The following is a 19,553-nucleotide window of genomic DNA, read 5'->3' on the forward strand; positions in this document are numbered from 1 at the left end:
AGGTTTGTCATTAATATATTCATTAATTCCATGAGTCTTTTTAAGTCTTTTTAAGATTAATTATGGACTTAGAGACAATAGCTTGTCAGTGACCAGACAGGGAATTTGTCATGGCTTCTATCACTGTGACCCGCTATATGGCACAGTGGTTAATTCCATGACAAATAGTTCAGCTTTGGTGTGAGATATTCTGAACTCAGGCTGCACCCCAGTGTCAGTTTGCTATTATTGAATAAAACAAACATAATTCTGGATAATTTCATTATTTTGGTTTGGATAAAGAAAGACATTTACAAATATCTACATAAAAATAGCAGTTGTGATGTTTTATTGCAATATGTTAGAAAGAGAACTATAGAGAACCTCTTCTACACTGTTAATAAATAGCAGTATTAAATAATAGTATTTAAATGATTCATATGATTACAAATTTTAAATTGTTGTTTGTAATTATTATTATTATTATTATTATTATTATTATTATTATTATAATAAATAAACTTAAACACAAACACTCATGATATAAACGTGTTGAGGAAGACTTGTCTTTAATAACATTTAAGCGGATTCAGAAGCAATCAGGAGATATTTGAGTACTTTAAATGAGCTTATTTTGCTCTTTCACATATTTAGGTTAAATATGTTTATTACGTAAATTTGGGTCAATTTATGACAACTGTTTTGCTTTCTTTTGAAGAAGATATTTTAAGTTTTATAATTACACCGCTTAGACAACCAACACTACATCACAGAGACTAAAATAACTGATTTTACTCTCTATACAGTAAACCGTGTAAAACGTTCAGCTCAGCAAATTCTCCTTCATTCGTTCATCCTCGGTTACCTTCATCCTGCTCACAGGGAAACCGAATTTCCTGAATGAAAGCCACGCGGACACCGGAAACTCCACATACAAGAACTGAAGGCATGGATCAAGCCGGGCTCGCTGGAGCTCTGCGGCACCAACACGTTCCTCTGAAATTAGTGGAGACGCAGCTGGAGGTTTTTGTGCAGCTATAAATCACTGTGGCCGTAGTTATCACACTGGTACATATCTGAACAAAAACCCTAACCCTAAACTACCCACCGAGTATTTACAGCATCTGCATCTGTTTTTCTTTTTTAATCAGCCTTGAAATAATAATAATAATAATAATAATAATAATAATTATTATTATTATTATTGCTACTGTTGTTGTCATTGTTGTTATTATTACTATTGTTGTTGTTGTTATTATTGTTATTATTACTATTGTTGTTTATTTTATTAATAATAACGATAATAATAATAATAAACAAAAACTACTCATGTTCATTGTATAAACGTGTTGAAGACTTAAAAAGTCAACTACTATACATTTATATATAATGCAATTTGTGCGAACGTCGTAAATAATTCTAAATACATTTCAATACAATTTATATATTTTATTTTATTTTACATCAACAAAAATGTCTTTAAATTTACTTAATTTCTCAATAACGTTAGTTCACTGATATTTTGTAAATGATGCCTACATTAAAAAAATATAATAAAACCAGACCATGCCATCCTCTAATAATAAAAATACTGGATTTATTTGACCTAAAAGTGTTGAGTATTGTAACGGAATGGCATTTTAACTGAAAGGTAATGTGCTGTTTAAGTCATAAACTAGGCTTTTTCATGAATAGTTGGTTTATAGTTGACAAATCACTTTGCTCTATACGTTTGTCGAAAAGGGTTTTTATCTGTGTGTGAATTTATTACAGCCAAAAAATAAGCTGCAGGGTTCTAAAAAAAAATGAAACGTGTTTTTATAGCATCGTGACAGTAAATGATGGGCAGGAAGAGCAAGGGCTCCCACTACTGAGTCTTGGTTAATGGTTCCTCACTTCTTCTTATTCATATAAAAACAAGCTTTTTATTATAAAGTTCCACAGGATTCAGTGTGATTGATTTTAAATCACTCACACTTTTGATTTAATTATGTTTATTACAATTAATCGGTTAGCAAAGATAATCACTTTTACAATAATAAGATTGTAAATAAGAAGTTATAATAAGACCCTTGATAAGCTAGTAACTATGCAAGAGCAAATGTTTAACAAATGTATAATTAATGAGGCATTTCCAGGATTTGACAGACACTTTTATCCACTGTGATGCAATACAATGCAAAGCAATTTTGGGTTTAGAGCCAAGAGTGGAAACTTGGCAGTGGTGGGTAATTTAAAACAGCTTTATAATATCACAAGAGAGCTCCAGTAAGCCAACAGCCTTTTCATTTTCCTGTGCCATCACGTGTAATGGTTTTACTTTTCTCAATAAAATGCAACAGGACCCACTCTTGGCTCACTTAGGCCCTCTAGTGGGCTGAGCTCTCCTCACTGGTTAAGTACCACTGCACTACCACACTATCTTAAGCACTGAGTTATACAGTATACCACTGCTCTGTGGTTAAAGCTCTGCAAATCTTTCTCTAAACTGCTTCTTTTATTCTATTTTAATTTTAAATAATGTGCCTGCATGAGCGACTGAGCTGCACACAGATGGATCAGATTATTTTTAACTAATATAAACTTTAGGTTTTTTTCATATGGGCGAAGCTACATTATTATACGCAAAATAAAATGTAATTAACGGTAATAATAATAATAATAATAATAATAATAATAATAATAATAATAATAATAATAATAATAAATTGTATTACAGAAGGTTTGGAAATACAGGCACCTGGTTTTGCCAGTAGATGGAGCCAGTCTGTTACTTCAGTCATAACGTGAAGCGCTGATTAGTTTGGAACTACTCATGACCTCACTTCATTGCACTTTGCATACTTTCTTTACTGTACTATTACTGTACATCTATTTAATTTCCTTTTCTTTAAGGATACTCGTTGTACTTGTACAATTACAATAAAGGTATTCGTATTTTCTTATATTATTAGAAACTGTTAACTTTCTTACTTCCCTGACAAAGCCACTTCATGCCCAATATAATTAACAAATCACAGACTCTTATTTTTATTGCATTTTACAAAATAGACTAATTAGAGTAACTGATTCAGTGAGAGAAGTTTAGCTTTTGCTTGGTTTGTATAAATCTACCCACCTATACTGACTCTTTATGGATTAAACACTCCTGCACTAGCTCACAGTCAAATCATTTTCAAAGATATAAAACAAACATTCTATTACAAAACAATCAAACAGTGTCAACATGAGCATCAGTAGATATTTGTGTAATAGTCCGATGAACACAAATGAGACACTTGATCAGTAATTCCTTCAGGTTTTGGTTTTGTTCTGTTGATTAAATTTAGCACATGAGAGCGTTTTGCTTTTCAGGCTCTTTCACTTCCTCTTTGTGCTCACAGCAGCAGAACAGCAGATCAGTAGATCAACTTCCTGAAAATGCTTTTTCTTCAACACCTGGTAGTTCTATTTAAAATAAAGTACAAAAAAAGTAAAGCTGAACGACTCTATAAACACATCTCAGTATAACTCGTGTAAATTCTTACACTGTTGACATGTGTACATACTGTATGTGTCCATGGTGGCTGGTAGAGGGTGGAGGTGCAGAAAGGAAAAACTACAAACTTATTTAAGGAAGGATGTCCCACACTAGCTCATGCTAAGTTAATATACATTGGACCCAGAACTGAGTTTCAGAATGAAACCAGACGCGGTTAAAGTACGAAAAATAACCTTTAATTCATGAACATGTAATAAGTACAAGTAAAACATCATACATTTACAAACACACATTTATAAACATACACAAACGAAGGAAATGATGAAGAAAAAGTGACAGAATCTTCATTTCAATTCAAGATAAAAAGGGGAAAAAAAAGTTAAATTACATATTGACACTATAGAACCTGATATAAAGTTAATAAAGATGAAGGTGAAGCTCTTTACCTTGCTGAGGCTGAGGACAGTGCTGTAAATCACAGACAAGAGGAAGAGGAAGATGAAGGATGAGGCGGTGGTCCACAGTCCAATTTTCCTTCATCTTTAGAACAGTGAAGTAAATCCACACATTTATCTGGAGGCACAACTGAAAATACACACAGTAGATAAATTGTAGAAACTCTTTCCACATCTACACACTATGCTGCTTATATACATCATATGTAAGTGATGGCTAGCATGTGCTTCCTGTAAGGTCTAATCTACACTAACCCAATTCAATTATATTCACACAGAAAAACAATTACCTTTGTATTTTTTTTTTGTTTTGTTGTATTTTTACATAAATTGTCATAGTCTTTTTGGCAAGATTTGTGTAGGATATTGAAGTTAAAAGTTAGTTAAAGTATTCAAACATTTTCTCTTTTATTTACAGATCAAGATAATGATTTTACCTACTACTACTACTACTACTATACTAATAATAATAATGCTAATGATAAAATGGTGGCTTGGTGGGTAGCACTGTCATCTTACAGCAAGAAGGAGGAGCAGCCTGGGTCCTTTCTGTGTGGAGTTGGCATGTTCTCCCCGTGTGCGTGTGTGTGTGTGTGTGTGTGTGTGTGTGTGTGTGTGAGAGAGAGAGAGAGTGAGAGAGTAGCTGCGTCCGGAATCGCATACTTAGAGAGTATGTACTAGATTGGAGGAAGTATGCACTACTCTGCCAGTAAAAAAGTACATACTTCCAGTACAGTATGCAGTATGCACACAACACTGCTACGCACTACATCCGCCATCTTTCCAACGTCAAGTGATGACGTGGGACGTGATGACGTAATATCACCATGGTTACAGACTCATTACAAACCCCACTCGCCAAACTTTTGGATATTTATCGTGTTTTTGTTATTAGGGTCATTCTATAATTTGGGGTACATTCCATGTCCAATGATAATAATTATATTTATTCTAACTATTTTCTTTAAAAATGTCATATTTTACCTATTAATGGAAAACATGTTGTAATATCACAAAAACATGATGTGCATCCTATGCTTCATTTAACTTGAAATTTGTCATGATGTTCCTAAATGAACAGTTTTTGCTGTGTCTGTTTTTTAAGTTGAGGGTGCCTTGGTTTTAAAATAATGAATAAAATCATTAAGGGCAACAACATCTATTTTTTTATTTATTTTAAAAGTTTAAATACCAAAGAAAAATAATATTTTTTAAATTGAGTTTCTCTTTTAAATAATTTAAATATCTTTATTTATTAATGTCCGCAAAAGTTCTGTCAACTATGTTACTAACAGAACTCCACTCAGCAACTCAAAAATGGTTTGTTCTAAAACTATGTGACCAGCATTACATGATATCATTTTTCTCTGTGGAGGGTATATTGAACAAACTGTGGTGAATGTCCTCTTATTTTTTAAAATATTTTATCTATAATAGAACATTGTCAATGAGTATATTAATTGACCGTCAACTATGTTACATACATTGTTATGGTTACAATTTTTTTAATAATTTTAATTCAAATGTATGTTCAAATTAGACATTATTCTGTTCAAGAAATGACATGTGGTCAGCCAGGCAAGGTCTACCACTGAAGTTATGGGTCAAAATAGGGAAATTGTCAACTATGTTACCTGTCAACTAAGTTACCTAGTAGTCTACATCTACTGTCCCTTTAAAATAAAAATAAAAAAAATTAATGTTTAAGCTTTGCAAATAGTGGATATGTTATACTAAAGAATATATTAACTTGAACCACTGATTGTTTTATTGAGAGAGAACATTGTTTTTGTACTTTTTTGGTGATGTGAAATGTACCCCAAATTATAGAATGACCCATTAATTCGTCTTTAAAATGTTTTATTTTATTTATCTTACTTACACTTGTAAACAGAGGACCACTAGCAAGTGTGCATCGCTTGCATACTCAAACATGGCTGCCCAATAAGTAGGTCATCCGGGTACTTCTCGCGTACCTCTTTGTGTATACTATGTATTCGGACATACTAACCGCTCTCGCGTCCTCATTTCGCGTACTATTGAGTATGGAAGTATGCGATTCCGGACGCAGCCAGTGAGTGAGTGAGTGCCCGCCCGCCCTGTGATGGACTGATGGCCTGTCCAGGGTGTTTCCTGCTTTTCGCTCAGTGAATTTTACACACCGCAACACTGATCAGATAAAGCAGTGATGAAACAGACACTGAATGAATGAATAATAATAATAATAATAATAATTGTACTAATAAGATTATTAGTACTCAGTCCCCTCCCCCCCCCCCCGGACTGAGAGCTACATAACATCACACAGTTAAGGACACCAGGACTAATGTAGACTAGCCAGTTAAACACTTACTGTGCCATTGCATCATGTGAGTATTCTTTAAGATCTGGTCAGTTTATACAACTTATATACTTAACTATTAATTTACTAAAATTCATTCAGTTCACTTACAGGGACAAAAATCCCCAAACAGTTTAGATTAAATAAATCAACCCAATAAGTTTTAGAGTTTTGGGCTCTGACACTATAATACACCTACAAACTGCTTATTAATAATAAAACACTCTTTGATGCTTATGCTTATTTATTAATAGTTCATTGTTGCTAATTATACAGTTTCAAAACACAACAGCGCCAAAAACAGTAAAGAAAACACAAAGCAGAACAAAATCCATCAGCAACACAAACGTTACAGCATCACATGAAAAAACCACAATGCAAAGATTTTTTTTAACATTTTCATTAAAAACAGCAAAAATTAGAAAAGTTATACAAATTGATTTTAACATCCTCAAAAACAACATTTTGAAACAATTAAATTAAGAAACCAGTTTGTTTTAAGATCTAATGTTAAATATTTAATTAGTTTTTAAAAATGAAATGTTAATGTTTTGTAGGGAGCTGAAAACCATTCTGGAATTAAACACATCACTAATTATAAATATGCACTTATGTTTAGGATAAGTGCAGTTAATCATTTTAAAAATATTTTTCAGTTCAGAGGACTTTAAAGTGACGAAGAATATGGCAACATAATTCACAGACAAAAGCTAAAAAATAAACTTAATGACAAAAGTTATTAAGATTGTAAATTTAAAGACACAAACATATTTTAACGCAAAAGCAGCATCTCAGATTCAGGTAAACAGAAGCAAACATGTAATCAATCCCATACAGGACATTCAGGGCATTTAAAATTACTTTTGGGTGTTAAGATCACTTTGGGGGAGGTACTGTACAGAACGTTCTTCATGTAACTGTGATAGACCTCGCAGTCGAAGCTGGAACTGCTGCTGTACTCAACACTGGAAACAGTTAAATAACTGAGAACAAATGAAGAACCGTCACTTTTCTGGATGAACGCTGTATTGTCTGATTCTCTTGATTGAAAATGATTTACTGTCCACTGCACGTAGACATCAGCTGGACCATCACTGCTGACCTCACACACCAGAGCGATGTTTTCATTTTTATTCAAATCGGATGTGTAAATGAGAACAGAAGGTTCCTCTAAATAAAGAAAAATTTAAAGATGAAGATTTTCCAAAATAAATTCGCAATGTGGTTTTAAAACACAGCAGTTTAAGTTCAGACTCTGAGGCACTTACTTCTCTCCTGGAACTGGATTTTATCAGATTTGTCCCCAAAGGAGCAAATCACTTCATCACCCGAAATCCATTCATTTTTACTAATGTTCAAACTACTGATCCTGGTAAATTGTTGGTCTCTCTGCTGAATCTCTCCATGTTTAACCTTTGAACCTTCTTCTTTCTGGCCTTTAATGGTCCATGACGCGGGTTCATTCATGACCTCCTTCTTGTAGCTGGTAATTACACACTGAATTATTGCTCTTTGTGACACAAACAGATCTTTTGCTGCTGGTGGATTCATTTTCACAGTAACAGGAACTGCAAGAGGAAAAGTTATAAATAAGTGCAGTGTTAAACAGCGCATGGATTTATATTCATTACATCACTAACAGTTCCTTTGCTCATTTTCACTAGCTGCCCAGGGTCTTGGTGTATCCGTCGCAACCAGTAAACACTTTGTATAAGACAGGAATCCAACCTATAGGGCACAAGTTTATCTCTGGATATCACTCACTCACTTAGTCACCAATCCAGGTGAGAGGAAACTGGAATACATGGACGAAAGTGCACAAAGAAACGATCGAGCAGAGGTCCCCAGTACCCATGTTGCTGTGCAATACTCAATCTAGCAATTGTGCCACTGTGTTGGTAATTTTCACAATATGTTAAATCCTCATTTGTTAAAATATGTTTTGTCTGCGTGGCCCTAAATAAAAGGCAATATGTCGTAAGGGCTGCAGTTGGTGCTGCACGATGTTTTCTCTCCTACCTGGCCTTTGCAGCATCCTTGCTTTAGATCCCTTCTCATTTTCCACTTCGCACTTGAACTTCTTGCTCTGGTTCCAGTCAGAAGCTTTGACCTTCATGCTGCTCATCAAGGTGAAACCTCCATTAGTTTTCACCGCCGGATACTGAATAAAGTCATTCAAAGTGTTTCCGCTTTGGTCGAACCATTTGAGCTGGGCATCTGGCGAGGTCAAGCCGGGGGACAAACAGCCGATGGTGACAGAGCCTGAAACGGCCGACCAGTGGCAATGCCGAGTTCAACCAAGAAGTTCAGAATCTCGGCGCTGGTGTGCTAGCAGAATATCATGCTTTTCCACCTTATTTCTAATAATAACAACAATAAAATATAGACCAGTGCACCTAAAAACTACATCTGCCAACTGATCATGAGAAAATGTTTTTGTTAGCAGTTCCACAGAAGCTACTGCTAATTATTACAGATAAAATTACAATTTACTAAATAAATGCTGTTTAAATCCTAAGTTTACATTTATTTATACAGGACGCGCCTCTTACTGCAGTCCTGGAATTTCTATCATCTCTCATCTGTTTCTTCTCCTCCTTGACCTTTGTCCCGCTTTGTTGCGGGGTCGGCTCTTCAGCGGATCATGGTCCGCACACAATTTTTACGCCGGATGCCCTTCCTGACATAACCCTCCCTATTTTATCCGGGCTTGGGACCGTCACTACAATGCACTGGTTTGTGCATCTAGCGGCTAGGTATCTATAGGACAATTCAGTGTTTCCAATTAGCCTGGTGGCATGTTTATGGACTGTGGGAGGAAACCCACACGGACACGGGGAGAACATGCAAACTCCATACAGAAAGGACCCGGACCGCCCCACCTGGGGATCGAACCCAGGACCTTCTTGTTGTGAGGCGACAGTGCTACCCACTAAGCCACCGTGCCACCCCAACTCTCATCTGTTCTGATCTATTTTGTTTAAATGACAGACTTGTTACTGTTAATTTGGTGATGTGGAAGTTTTATAATGTCGATTAAATTTGTGGCATGAACTTCTAATTAGCAGAAGAGGAAGAGGACGGCCAGCAAAAAGGTGGATGAATACATTCAGAGAAACAATGAACTTGTCATTAACAGCTTTTTTTAATATAACTGGTACTAATAGATCTTCAGAAATGTTCAATCATTGTTATTGTTGGTACTTCTATTATGAATTAATGTGGGGTGGCAGCAGTGGTGTGTTATTAAATACGCAATTACATTCAGTCACAGATAAAAAACAGTTACAGAATTCACTGAAATTCCAGGACAGACATGAAAGTACCTTATAAGTGTATGTAAACTTTTGACCATAACTGTTAAAACACTTTTATGTTTAAAAAATAATCTCATGTTAGGTTATTTTCTTTTTTTTTTCTTCATTACTTCTATTATCAATATTTTTACTGTATTATACTTACAGACTGTGAGAGTTTTAGATTAAATATTTACATTTCTTTTATAGCAGTTTTTCTTTACATCTAGACAGATAGACAATCTGATCTGGTGTTAAACTGCATGTTAAAGTGTTTATTTAGAATAAAATAAAGAATAAAATGTTTGTAGGTGTTTGGTGTGATTAGAGTTTGTAATTATTTTACCTTCAATGTTCAGATGAAGAAAAGTTTCTCTTTATTATTATTGTATAATTATTATTAATAAACTGCCATCCTGGTACATTTACAGCTGAATTCTTTACGTATGTTCTATAATCTAATATTATTTTATCAGATGGCTTGTTGATCTTCTTTAGTTTAAACTAGGATTCCTGGGCAGGTTCTGAGGAAGATGCAGGTGAAGTCGTTGTCCAAGAGCAGCATAACATGAAACATTCTGATCATCGAGGGTAAATGTACAGACAGCAGGATCCTGGTACAGAGAACCTACAGAGAAATAATTTACATTTTTATTTTTAAAGAGAATCCAGATACAGAGAATAGCTTAGTAAACAAAAAGCTAAAAAGAAAAACAGTGTGTTAAAGCCCCCCTGTGAACCATCCTACTAAAACACTGAAGGGAATCTTTATTATTTTTTTAATTTAAATATATTCACCATAAATTAATGTTAATTATCTTGAATCAAAGTATGTTAACCTAATCAATCAGTTCTACTGTCACAATAAAATGAAATATAAAATGAATTTATAGAAACTGAAGAAAAATCTGGACATTTAAAAGCCAACATGCAGTCTGTGGTTAAACCATCCAAAATAAAACTGCAAAAAACCTCAAACATTGCAGCCAAAAATAAAAATAATTAGGAAAAAAAAATCCAAAAACGTGATTGTGCAAAAGAGGTGAAACATTTTAATTTAATAACTAAAAATCAGCTTTAAATACAAAACTAGAGCCAAAAAAACAATAATAATTTGAGCAACATTATCATTTTTAAAAATAGAAACAACCAATAATAAAAAAAAGTATTTAAAACCATAAACCAAACCTGAAAATCACCAGAACAACCAGACAACCAGAATTTAACCCCTGAGACCATAAACATTTACCATGAAAAAATAAACCAACAGGCCAAAATAAAACCTAAAGATCATCTTCTAAACCTAAACCTAAAGACCAACTTCAGTTATATTTTGCTTATTTATCTTCAGTTATAAAAACTAATTTAGCTTTGTACGGTCTTAATTATAGTGTTCCGGTTGTTAAAGTCCTTCTGTGAACCATCCTACTAAAACACTGAAGGGAATCGTGTGAAATATATTTAAAGAATTTAATTTTTAGCCATCAATACATAACAGAAACTGCAGCCGGATGATAGTGTGCAGAACATCTGATCCATCTAATTATTCCAGAAATGCCTAAATAAAGTAAAAGTTCAGAAAAGGTTCATTGTACCACTTTCCTTTCAGCAAACATTAAATGAACCTCACAAAGGAAACTCACCCACAACAGCTCCTGTAATCAAGAACAGGATCCCAAACATCAGCAGCATCCTGAGTTCATCCAGATTCCAGTCTTAATTCAGCGTGGTGTAGGTGAGCCGAGTGCGGCTGAAGATCGGTACAGTCGGTCCCAGTGCTGGTGGGAAACGGCCAGCAGGATAAAACTGAAGCACTTTTATGTGAATAATCATTTGTCAAGAGAAAAGAGGAAGTCTTTGCACCGGCTCATTTACTGTTTTTTTTTTGTTTGTTTAATGGACAGAACTACTTCTTTTCTCCTTCTGCACTTTTATCTTTAATGATCATGAGATTCATAGAAACATTTATTTTCACACTTTTGTGTGCTGTTAAAACTCTGTTAGTTTTGGTCTCTGCTGACCTCAAGCAACAGAATCACATCTATTTTTTTACATTATTTTACTGTAATTCTTTATCTTCAGTCGTCATCTGATCCTCATACCAGACTCACAGTTTTTACCCTGGATGCACCTCCTGATGCAACCTTCTTATTTCTGTCCAGGATTGGGACCTGCACTGAGAGTGCTCTGACCAGTGCACCTTCTAATAGCTGGGCTGTTTTGGCCATTCCAGATAATCCTGTCTACACAGATGCCCAACCGGCTGATAACACAGCTCAGATTCGAACCCCGGATCCCCAGATCTTGGCTAGCGTACTTTACCGCTGCACCACCTGTATTGCTCCCCTCGTATTGTGGCAGACAGATACAGTGTATCACAAAAGTGAGTACACCCCTCACATTTCTGCAAATATTTCATTATATCTTTTCATGGGACAACACTATAGACATGAAACTTGGATATAACTTAGAGTAGTCAGTGTACAGCTTGTATAGCAGTGTAGATTTACTGTCTTCTGAAAATAACTCAACACACAGCCATTAATGTCTAAACAGCTGGCAACATAAGTGAGTACACCCCACAGTGAACATGTCCAAATTGTGCCCAAATGTGTCGTTGTCCCTCCCTGGTGTCATGTGTCAAGGTCCCAGGTGTAAATGGGGAGCAGGACTGTTAAATTTGGTGTTTTGGGTACAATTCTCTCATACTGGCCACTGGATATTCAACATGGCACCTCATGGCAAAGAACTCTCTGAGGATGTGAGAAATAGAATTGTTGCTCTCCACAAAGATGGCCTGGGCTATAAGAAGATTGCTAACACCCTGAAACTGAGCTACAGCATGGTGGCCAAGGTCATACAGCGGTTTTCCAGGACAGGTTCCACTCGGAACAGGCTTCGCCAGGGTCGACCAAGGAAGTTGAGTCCACGTGTTCGGCGTCATATCCAGAGGTTGGCTTTAAAAAATAGACACATGAGTGCTGCCAGCATTGCGGCAGAGGTTGAAGACGTGGGAGGTCAGCCTGTCAGTGCTCAGACCATACGCCGCACACTGCATCAACTCAGTCTGCATGGTCGTCATCCCAGAAGGAAGCTGACGCACAAGAAAGCCAGCAAACAGTTTGCTGAAGACAAGCAGTCCAAGAACATGGATTACTGGAATGCCCTGTGGTCTGACGAGACCAAGATAAACTTGTTTGGCTCAGATGGTGTCCAGCATGTGTGGCGGCGCCCTGGTGAGAAGTACCAAGACAACTGTATCTTGCCTACAGTCAAGTATGGTGGTGGTAGCATCATGGTCTTGGGCTGCATGAGTGTTGCTGGCACTGGGGAGCTGCAGTTCATTGAGGGAAACATGAATTCCAACATGTACTGTGACATTCTGAAACAGAGCATGATCCCCTCCCTTCGAAAACAGTTTTCCAACAGGATAACGACCCCAAAACACAACCTCCAAGATGACAACTGCCTTGCTGAGGAAGCTGAAGGTAAAGGTGATGGACTAAACCCAATTGAGCACCTGTGGCGCATCCTCAAGTGGAAGGTGGAGGAGTTCAAGGTGTCTAACATCCACCAGCTCCGTGATGTCATCATGGAGGAGTGGAAGAGGATTCCAGTAGCAACCTGTGCAGCTCTGGTGAATTCCATGCCCAGGAGGGTTAAGGTAGTGCTGAATAATAATGGTGGTCACACAAAATATTGACACTTTGGGCACAATTTGGACATGTTCACTGTGGGGTGTACTCACTTATGTTGCCAGCCATTTAGACATTAATGGCTGTGTGTTGAGTTATTTTCAGAAGACAGTAAATCTACACTGCTATACAAGCTGTACACTGACTACTCTAAGTTATATCCAAGTTTCATGTCTATAGTGTTGTCCCATGAAAAGATATAATGAAATATTTGCAGAAATGTGAGAAGTGTACTCACTTTTGTGATACACTGTATATACAATAATACCACAACTATACACTGTCAGATTCTAAAGCATCAAGAAATTAAAAATAAAATCCTCATATAACTCCTAAGTGTCCTGGATAAAATTCAGTATCATACCAAGAAAGATCCTCAAACAGAGCTGCAGTGTTACGCCACGTTACCACATTAAATATAAAGTGAAGTAGACACAGGACTGTAGGAATTCCAAATGATTTTACTCAACAACAAAAGGAAAAATCAGAAGTAGAAGAAATAAATCTAACCGGCAGCATTTGTTCAGATCAATTAATTCTGTATCTGTGAGACGTCCATGACCCTCACTGATGCTCCTGGGGCTGAACGTCATGTTTCTAAACACTGTAGACAGACTCTGCTGAAAAGTGAAGTTTAATGAAATGGATGTGATGTGGCTGACCAGGTACTTTTTGCCCTGAAAAGCAGAAAGTGAGACTTTATGATCTCGTGGTTTTTCCATTTTAAATCACGTAATGCTTTAAAATGAATTTCATTTCATATATATATAAATACATATATATATATATATATATATACTGAAATTCATTTTAAAGCATTATTATTATTATTGTTGTTGTTTTTATTATTATTATTCTTATGGCATCAACAATAATAATAACAGTAAAAATAATACTACTGATAGTAATTATGATAATAATATATAATATTTTATCATATACAGATGTTCAGTACAACAAAATTCTTTCTTCGCATATCCAAGCTTGTTTGGGGTCACAGCGCAGGGTCAGCCATTGTACAGCACCCCTGTAGCAGAGAGAGTTAGGGGCTTATTTAAAACAGAACTGAACGTTACAGAAGCGTTATCACATGATGTATTAATGAATGAAGATCAGCAGAAGCAGAAGGATGCAGGAATACATGAACATGATTAAACACCTCCAACAGTAAACACTGAACAGTGAAGCTGTGGTATAAATCTAGAGGACGTTACTTCAGGACAGAGGGACAAAACTGAGTTAAACTGGGTACAGATGATTAATAATAACACGCTTTCTCAAAAAGTGCTTTTACAGTTTAAATAATAAAAAACTAAAATATTTATAATGAAACTAATTTAATGAGTTAAGAAGTTTGTGATCTTCATATTGGTGCATCTTTGCAGGTCTTTCAGGCTGAATAAGAGAGAAAGTATGATGGATGATCTTCTCTTCCTGATGCTACAATACAAACCTAAACCGAGTCTTTACTAGCTATATTACATGACCAAAAGTATGTGGACACCCCTTCTGGTTCTGTTTTAGCCATGGCATGAATCTCACTCCGTTGTTCTCTGTTTCTTGTAGATTCTGGGATAGATATAAAAAGCACCAACTAACAATGAGAGCAGGACGATGATCTGAAAAATCCACACCGTCACAAACACCAAAAACGCTGCTGAGAAAGAGAGAGATGCTTTGTTTAAAAATCCTCTATATACCAGGTTAGCTTTGCATCGTTTCAACTTTCACACTGTAGCTTTACACTGTAATTTAGGAGTGTACAGTGTATTATACAGGTATTACACAAATCAATCCCCAAAAATGTAGCTTTATAAACTGTAAGTTGTTTTTCTTGTTTTGTCTTTTAAAGTAATTATCAGCAATTTCTCCTAACTATTTGTGTCCTTTCTCATACAATTCCAGAATGTTCTTTATTGGAAAGGTGATTTGAGACTTTGGTATACATGCACCTGTCCCAACTTTTTTTTGGAAAATGTTACATCTATTACATGTTTAATTAGCAGATTTCCTACAACAAATTAAATTAAAATATGAACTGTCTTTTCTTTGTACTGTTTTAATTTAATCAAGGTCATTATTTGCAAATCTGTTATTTTATGTTTCCTGCTGATTAATTAATTCATAATTTAATAAGTAAATAAAAAATATATAAATAATAAATTTAACAGGAGGAATATTAATTGAATATTACATAGACCCATTTGAATTTGAATATTTAATTGAATATTTAAAGACTGTAAATCTCTGATTACATTCCTATACACTGTATAGTGTGCTAAATACAAATTTGAGCTCAGTTTAGGATATTATGGGCAGATTTGCGGAGGTAAAAATGGTGGAAGGAAGGAAATTTATAAGTATAATATTTACTGATTTGTGTCTCCAGGCTGAAGCCCATTAAATTAAATTCTAAATGACAGAAACAAGACTTACTGGGACACAGCTCTAGATTTACATTACATTTACATTTTCACCATTTAGCAGATGCTTTTATCCAAAGCGACTTACACAATGTGCTGAACACAAGAGCTGTGAACACAGTGGCAACTTGGTGGTGGCGGGGCTTGAACCAGCAACCTTCTGTTTACTAGTCCAGTACCTTAACAACCGAGCTATCACTGGCCACTAGATTAAAGGTTCTGGTTTCAGAGCTGATGTGATTCTTTACATAGCAGGTGACGCTTCCAGTAGAGTTTTTATTCACCCAGACGGTTTGGTTTTCTTTGTCCAGTTCATGTTCCACGATCCACCCATACTGAAGCTCGTCTCCCTCAGCAGTACAGAACACTTTCCTTTTTGGAATGGATAAGCAGTTTTCTGTCACTGTCATCCAGGACACCGGAGCTGCAGATGATAGAAAATACTGTAGCATGGAATCATAAAACATCTCAGAAGGTTTCTGTGTTCCTACTGCGTTCTGGTGTCACACTTTCAGATCCCATCATGGACGTGTCTATTTTATTGTCTTTTAGATTACAAAAGTTAAAAGATCCAGTTCTAACAGTTTAAACATTTTCAATTACCATTATATATCCATCCTTTTTTAATTCCTTTTAATTTATTTTAATCTTTCAGTTTTTTAACTGCATGGTAAAGTGTTTATTTAGAATAAAATAAAGAATAAAATGTTTGTAGGTGTTTGGTGTGATTAGAGTTTGTAATTATTTTACCTTGTGAATTTCCCCACTGTGGGACTAATTGTGAATTTCCAGACTGTGGGACTAATAAAGGATTATCTTATCTTATCTTATATGTTCAGATGAAGAAAAGTTTCTCTGGTCGACCCGTTATCATAATCAGTGAATTCTAAGCTGTATGTTGCTGAGTCACTTTTCTCGCGCGCTGTGACTCTCCCCAATAAGTCTCTCACAGCCACCCGCAGTAAAGTTCGAAGCACACTGTCCCCTAACCAGGGGCGTCGTAGTGGGGTGAAAAGTGGGACTGAGTTACCAGGGCCCCAAGTCGGGGGAGGGCCCTTGAGGAGTCTAGAAGGAGTCTGGACTGGAGTGAGGGGGCCCATGGGCACTGCTTGTGCATAGGGCCCAGAATCTGGTGCTACGCCCCTGCCCCTAACACTCGAAACGGAGCTTGACTTACGACACAGTCCGTGGACGTGACTTGAGCTTGTTCAATACAGTCACCGTACACAGTTCAATGGCGGATCATGGGTCTCCTTGTACTCCAAATGAACCTGTGCGTCTCAGAGTCTGTTCCGTTAAGAAAAACTGGTAAACATCGCTCTCTTCGTTTCTCCACAGACCGAGAAATGACAAAACACGAGGTCGCATAAACACTCACGCCACGGTTCTCAGTTCATAGACTCACTCACTAATATTTACGATGCCCAACTTAAAGAAACAAAACAAAATGGAATTTCTTCACACTTTGGAAAAACACTACGAAACTATGCTGCTGAGTCCTTGTTTAAGGTTACACAGGAGTAGCTTGTAGTATATTAAAGCGAATAAACTCAGAGAAAACTATTTTACCGTCTCATCACTTCAGACTCGTTCTATCTCTGGCATGTCCCGCCCACGAAGGCCAGTGATTCGCTGAAACGCTCCTGAACAGATTACAGTTTAAGAGGGGTTTCAGGAATAAAGGCTCCTGTATATACAGTATTGTATCCTTTACACATCAAGTTATCAATCAATCAATAATAACACCACAAATTGTCTTACACACTATCGTGACTTAATCAAACGTAAAATATTTAATTAAATAATGACCAAATTTACTTTGTGAAAACTTAATTAATTATACTGACTCAGTTTCTCACATTGTTTTGTCTGTATGTCTGATTAATTTTAAATATCTCACAGCTCTGACTAGTAATAAAATTACAGATAATAAATTTGTACAAGCAAGTTGAGTGTTTTAACACTTACAAACATATTTTTGATCTAAATGACATGGATATTGTGCTTAAGACTTGATGTACCTGTTTTATATATATATCTTAATTTGTTGTTGCAATTAATTCTCAGTTTGGTAGGAGAGGCTGTAATAGGTGTTTGGCTGTTGGAGGACAATAAATAAACTGTAAACTTGACTTAAAGAATCAAGCTGATTTTATGGTTTATGTGTAAGTACTGGAGTCTTTACAGCCTCTTTAATGTTTTCTTACATTAACATGGTTTATCACCTCACTGGTTTATAACCAGAAACTTGTGCGTGTTATCATTTTAATCAGAGGATAATCACAAACACCATAGTGAGTATTATACATACATTTAATACATAAAATACAGCCCAGACTTGCACAAAGTACATTTTATCTTAATTTTAAACTAAATTCGTAAGAAAACAAAGGGCGTCTAAATCCGCCTTTTAATAATAATAATAATAATAATAATAATAATAATAATAATAATAATGACAACAATTATTATTAACATAATTGCTGTTTACTTAAACTTTATTAGTTATCGTTACATTTTTCATTATTGTTTAATTTAGTATTTTATTTTAAATAGAAACTATTTATTTAAAATGTATTTCAAGCGTATTTAAAACGAGTCACATTGTGTTTTGTTAAATTAAAATTATTTACTTCATGCGACTTAACGCAAAATATTTTTTAAATTAGGTAAAATCAGTTAAATTAGATAATTAAAGTTTAATTTAATATAATTACCATAAATTTATAAATAAGACTTTATTTCTTACCAGAAGTAACAGTGACCAAGGTTCCTTTCCCCCGGTAGTCAAAAGCACCCCAGTACACACAGTGATACAGAACCACTTAATCAGTGTTCAGTAATCTAACAGTGCATGTATAACCATCTCATATACTGTCTCAACATACACGCGTGATAATTACACCTTATCAACTAAAATTTACCTTGAATTTTCTAAAATATATATTTTTGTGTATAGGTTTTTGATACAAAATATATTTTGATCTATTTTAATTGAAAAGCAAAAGTTCTTAAAGCAAGAAACATAAATAAATTAAAACCTTTAACAGCTAATCTGAGGTGGTTGATATTAAATGAGTTTCTTACCTGAAGTTACTGTGACTTTGGTTCCTTTTCCCCAGTAGTCAAAAGCGTCACAGTGACAGAGATCATGGTTTTAGAAAATAACCCCCCAAAGAGCTCCGGGGCCAAAACTTCATTTTTAAAGTAACTAACACTAAATCACTATAACTTACATTTCTGTAATTTCTACAGTTATTAACCACATACCACACAGTAAAATACTGCAAATAGTTTTTACAGTACATAACAGTATTTTCCACTGCATCATGACAATTTTGCCTGATGCCAAATACTGAATACAGAGATTTACTGTATTTTTGACATTGAGGTAAATTACTGTAATTACCTTTGGCGCCAAACGATTTTATTGACAAGATTCAACCTAATTTTCAGCTGTGAGAGTTTTAAACTGACATTGTTTGCCTAACGGTTCAGCTTCGGAACCAGCACATTATCTCAGGTTTTGCGGGAAGGAGTTCAGGAGAGGTGCGCACACAGAAACAGTTCGGCTCTGATGGATGGAGCCGCAGTGGAGCAGCAGAGGTGCTGAGACCCTTGGAGAGGATTTTTTACACCAAAACTGGGAACCAGCAATAAATAAAGGTAAAGAGTCTACGACAGTTAGGACAATAAATTAACACTAGTCACGGTTATCGGGTCTGCTGTGCACTATAGGAGTGTTAGCATTAGTTGTCGGCAACTTTTTCCCAAAGTAAAACAAGTAAACATTCCATTTTACAAATGACTGTGAGTTTCATGTTTAAAAGCTAAGTTAGTCAGGTTAGGTGAAATTTACGACACGACAGCGCTAGCATAGTAG

At 35.6% G+C, this 19,553-nt stretch overlaps 1 protein-coding gene and 1 long non-coding RNA gene across 2 annotated transcripts in view; both read right to left on the reverse strand.

Moving 5' to 3' along the window:
- Positions 1–19,553, reverse strand: part of ighd (immunoglobulin heavy constant delta) — an 87,909-nt gene that overhangs the window by 25,513 nt on the left and 42,843 nt on the right. The gene's annotated exons all lie outside the window — the stretch shown is intronic.
- Positions 9,967–13,999, reverse strand: LOC134335855 (uncharacterized). The gene is made up of 3 exons (XR_010015658.1): positions 13,758–13,999; positions 11,196–11,330; positions 9,967–10,180 (listed from the first exon to the last, which is right to left on the reverse strand). It is a non-coding gene; the product is annotated as an uncharacterized LOC134335855 (long non-coding RNA).

Source organism: Trichomycterus rosablanca, chromosome 22 (assembly GCF_030014385.1).
Source record: "Trichomycterus rosablanca isolate fTriRos1 chromosome 22, fTriRos1.hap1, whole genome shotgun sequence".
Taxonomy (NCBI): domain Eukaryota; kingdom Metazoa; phylum Chordata; class Actinopteri; order Siluriformes; family Trichomycteridae; genus Trichomycterus; species Trichomycterus rosablanca.